Below are 5478 nucleotides of genomic sequence, written 5' to 3'. Positions count from 1 at the left end.
TAATATAGCTTAAAACATTTGCAACATGTAGCCATGTATTCACTGTATTGTATTCAGATTAATATAACCTAAAAGTTCTAGAAAACTGTTTGACACTGACATTGACAAATTCCTTTCGTTCAGGAACGCAAGGTGTTTTAAGGTTGGCGAAATAATTTTGCACATGGCGCATTTAACCCTGCCAAATCACTAGGTATCAGCATGCTCAATGTACATGCTTTAGTTACTCACGTGTGCATGTATATTATGAATTCTATACATTAAACTGGCGTGGGCTGCAAAATGCAGAGGCAGGTGTTTTCAACGCCAGCTGCATCCGGACGTTTATTGACAGCGTTTTACACAAAAATAAAACGCTAATTAAATAACTTACCATATTCGGAACCTAAAGTAATATATTGAGAGTGGCAACACTGTAGTTAGTCGTATTGTCCTTTTCTAGCATATACGTCCATCTCTCTCCCACACCCCCACCACTTCAGGCAGTTGCGTTTGACAATTTTGACACTTAGAAACAAACGCAAATTACCTCATTGTCTCAAAATTATACATATTTACACCAGGCAGGATTAAAACTTTAGGTTCCGAATATGGTAAGTTATTTAATTAGCGTTTTATTTTTGTGTAAAACGCTGTCATTAAACAACTGTACCGATATTCGGAACCTAAAGTAATATATTGAGACGTGTTTGTTATCGCCTGGTGGTGGGAAGACGCCAAGCCAATGTGATTATACATGTACTTACATATTATGTATATGTAATATTATTATATTAGGAGTGTTTAATTAATTAATTAATTATGTAGTACACCCTTTATTTTAATACATGTGAGGAGAGAGGTATTTAGTAAAGCATACAATTTTATATACCATTATATTATGATACTAACTTTCCATTTTATATACGTATTTAATGTAGGTACTTATAAATTTTCAACGAAAATAAGTGAGTCACCACAAGGGTGCTATAGTACTTAATTATATGTATGTGAGACTATGTAAAAGAAGATAAGTCAGTCTACTCTTCAGGGAGCATACAACATCTGTGATATGGAGTGATGTAATTAAAATATGAAAAGATAAAAATCATAAAGTACTCGAGTAGTTTTTATTTATAACTCCCAATTATTGACAAATTTGATAATAATTATCTAGTAAGGTAAGCAGTTGCAGGATATAACAAGGACAAGACCTTTCTTATTTCCAGAATCCCTCAGGATTAAGTAGACGAATATTTTAAATATTCGTTATATCACTATCACTACCCACAAAGTTAATATTGGGTAGGTACTTAATAAAATATCATAGGGAATACTTTTAATGATTTTACTGAATTCTTTTAATGACTGTGAGCCAGTGTGAGCTATTTATTTGGTTATAGCTATAAAATGCATTTAATCGTTTGTACGCTTTACTAACGCGAACGCGAGCTAATGGACCTAAACAAACCTTACTTAAAATTGTGAAGGTTACTTTGAGAGCTTAAGCCATATCATAATACTCATGTGGGCACTAGTTACGACGCTTTTTGGTGCTCTTGGCGTTCAAATGGTAAATGTAGAATTGCCACAGAGCTTTATCAATGATATTTGTATAGGTGCAGCTCATTCTGCTTATGTTCATGTTTAGCTATCATCAAGTGACCTTAATTGTACTCATTATTGTCTATATATGCAGTATGAGTAGTTTACCTTATCTGGTGCCTACTAGTAGACATAAACTTGATTGTTTCTGAACGCTAAAGTGGCTTAATTTATGTAAACCATTCATAGACATAGCTTAATTCTGAATATTCAGTCTTCTCTTTCCAGATTAAGAATAAGGTACTTAATTCGAAACCTTAGCTCATCGCATATGTGTTTTTAACCAAAATGAAAATTTGTGTTTATTTTGTGATTTTACATTATTTGCAATAACTGTGCGGAACCATGGGGTCCCCGACCTTTTGCCGGGCACCCGTGGGCCCAAAGCCAACAGCGCAGATGCCGTTTAAGAGGAACCTCTATTTTATCCAATGCTAGGGTCAACACTTTGTCGAATATATTTGATATTTATGTATATTTATCCTCCTTATGACCTAAGGGTAGGTAGTTGTAACTTTTTGATATCAAATATACGCAGAATAGTCAATTATTTTGTATTCTGAAGTGCATATAATATTACTGGATTTGGGCCAGTGTGCTTTTGTATACTATATCTCTGGCCTACTATATAGGCTAGTCTATTAACATCCCGCCTCCTGGAAGGCAGTATACAGACTTCTTAGATATATTCACGGTAGTGCTAAGAGTGTGGACCTGGTTTTCCGACACTTGACTGCATGAGATTATTTTTTCAGGTCTCGAGCAAGAAGGGTGCCTAGATAGGTTGAGGTCCTCAACTTGTGGATTTGGTAGGAGCAAGACACAGACGGGGTGTAAATTAGTTAATCCACCATGTTTCAAGAGATTCATGTGCATTCATGCCTTCAGGTTACACTGTAGAGACAGACTAACACTTTGGCAGAGTTTTGCTAACATATAATAAATGATTGCATTTGTTTGGGTGTACAATTACATGTTCCACACCAAAAACATAATTATTTATATATTTCAATCTATTTTTGAAAGGTTTGCGTTTCAAAATAGCTTCGCCTTTTCGCAAGGCGTGCTCCTGTTCCCCTATTTTATTGTGCAAAGCGAACAGTATCACAATGCTATAATTTTGTATAAATTGAGAACTAGAGGGTCATGCCCTAGACGTGACCGCCCAGAAACTGTGCTAGAACCGTTCGTACAAACCATTCAGTCACTATTTTTAAAAACCTTTTGTAGTGGGTACATTCCACGGTCTTAAATTTATTAAACGTGTAGTATCAAACTATGACAAGTCATGATAAGTGAAATAAGTGACAACAGTATCTGGTCCGTGCATAGAAGCACTTGCCCTTGAGGTTAGGGCATGGGTAGTTTATTATAAACTTAATCCGTGCATAGGAGCACTTACGATACAGGTGGTTTAAAACTTCCAGGGTCACAATACAGACACAAGGGTGTAAAATACATAATTCATAAACGCCCGTTAGGCCAGTTTTGTATATTTTATTTCAAACATGCTTGTGCAGCACTGCCAGCACATGATAATTTTCCTAATATACCATGGCAGTCAGGGATATAATAATTATGTAAAAAGGTAGGTAACCTTGGTCATGTCGTGTACATAGGTAGGTACTCGTAAACATGTTAACTGAAAGACAAGTGCTCTCCAGCCAAATATAATTTATGCAACTGTGAGCTGCTCTTACATTGGGATCATATGTATTTATTTCTAGTCTGTCATATTGTAGCAGGCCTAGACTTCAAAGGTTTGTAGATGTTTATAGGGCCGTTAAACGGACCCTTTGTACACCTTGAGTAGGCTGTTTGTTTCACACCATGGGTAATATATATTGTAAACATAGCTTATTTCAGAATGGAATCGTAAGCTCTGTCGTGTCGTGAGCTTACCGAGCCTGATTTAATTAGAGTCCACAGATTGTATGGACCTTGGAGGATTGACCACTCCTTATTCTAATTATCAATATTCTGCCTGGGCTTATAGTCGAAATTAGGTGACTAAATCTCTTAGTATTATCTATGCCACCCAAGTTATGAGGCTTAGCGTCTCCAGACCACAATTTTATATTAGGGTGCAAAGATTTTTTCCATCTTTAAAATAAAAATGAGTCGAGATAGGCCTGGAATCTTAGGTTTTTATTTTACCTATTATAATTTTAGAAATGTTATGTAAATGGAAAGCAGTTTTCACTTTTACCACAGTTAATTAGCCCAATTTCGGATTTAGCCAATAGGGTGTTCGGGACCCTTGAAATAGATTGGTAAACAAAAATGAAAACTCTAATAACGAAGCCTTGCCTATTTCGACTGATTTTTACCCAAAACATTATTTTAAACCATTTTTACATTCTCTAAAAAGAGATATTTACAACTTAATCTTTGTAATATTTTTGTGATTGTGGTCTACTCGCACGCCTGTGTTATGACCATATCATTTATATTTCTGTGAATATGTCTGACGTGCCTTGCGCAGGCTTACATAGGTTATAATATCATCATCAATAACTTGACGTCAGTTTGTGAACGAATCAAAGATTCTTTTGGCACACCTTACGCAGGTGTAAACATGGCAGCCTTGCGCAGGTTTAGATAGGTACATAATATATTGGTTTCATCACAAATAACTTGACGTTAGTTTGTGAACGAATCAAAGATTCTTTTGGCACACCTTACGCAGGTGTAAACATGGCAGCCTTGCGCAGGTTTAGATAGGTACATAATATATTGGTTTCATCACAAATAACTTGACGTTAGTTTGTGAACGAATAAAAGATTCTCTTAGGCGCACCTTAGCAGGTGGAACCATAACAAACGTAAGTTTAAGAATAAGTATCATTCAAATCAAATACCCTGAGTTTATGGGTAATATTCCCTAAGTTGCGGGTTCCTTGCTCGACAAGGTGAAAGGCTTTACGCCGGCTTTAACAGGCACTTTTAGAAAGTGTCATTCACGGTGACGCGCAGATTTGCCAAAACTAAACTTTAACTCTACAGTTAACTAATATAATTTGACAATATGAACCAAACCATGCGTCTTCGTCAATGAATCAATCTAAAGATTCCCGTATCGTTAATGCCCTTCCATGTCACAGGCTTCCGATTTTATTTGAAACGTTTAATTTAAGTGTACTATTTATGTAGGTAGGTAAGTAGGCTTAAGAATTGACCCTCTTGTATGTAGTTACGTATAGAATTAATAATCAAGTTATTCAAATTCAAAATAACACAAGCACATATAGCACCTACATGCAAGAGTTCTTTTCCTTAACCTTTAAAGCTGTAAGTACCTGCTAAGTTATATATTTAAGTAGGTACCTACCTACATAAATCAAAGATCTAGTTGGAGAGATATAAGTTGATAGATACAGAGTGAAATACTTCACGAATTCGCATGTCATTCTTGCGCAGAGCCATGCTAATCTCTCTCTATGTCTAGTCAGATTTAAGTTTATGTACTGCCGAAGTACTCACTTTCCACAAAAATAAATGCAATGTTTGCGATGTAGGTTTGTTCGTTACCTTGTGTCCCTTAGAGCGGAAATATCGTCGACTCCTATTCGGGTACACGTTATTTATCAGCAAGTTTATTACCAAAAAATTAATTTTGCAATATTATATTAACCCGGAACGGGATAAAAAGATAAATTGCTGATAGATACTTGGACAGATAAAAAACCTACACGTCTATAAGCTTCTACCTTAATACGTAGGTTCTACGTAACACGTATTAACTATCCGATCCATTCGTATTCGAAAACACAAATCACTTGAAAGGGTATACCTCCACACATCACCATTTAAATATTATATAATTTCAACCGTTATTATACACACACAAAGATTTAAACTAACAAGACTCGGAAGAGACTTAATAAAATTAAA

General features: G+C 35.5%; 1 protein-coding gene and 1 non-coding gene across 3 annotated transcripts in view; one reads left to right on the top strand and one right to left on the bottom strand.

Moving 5' to 3' along the window:
* The window catches only part of LOC134648698 (PXMP2/4 family protein 3), a 381574-nt gene that overhangs the window by 107486 nt on the left and 268610 nt on the right, over positions 1 to 5478 (top strand). The gene's annotated exons all lie outside the window — the stretch shown is intronic.
* On the bottom strand, positions 4960 to 5063 carry LOC134649300 (U6 spliceosomal RNA). The gene has a single exon (XR_010096949.1). It is a non-coding gene; the product is annotated as a U6 spliceosomal RNA (small nuclear RNA).

This window comes from Cydia amplana, chromosome 6 (assembly GCF_948474715.1).
Source record: "Cydia amplana chromosome 6, ilCydAmpl1.1, whole genome shotgun sequence".
NCBI lineage: Eukaryota > Metazoa > Arthropoda > Insecta > Lepidoptera > Tortricidae > Cydia > Cydia amplana.
Note: the sequence above shows the minus strand (reverse complement) of the source record. Positions and strands in the feature narration are given on the sequence as shown.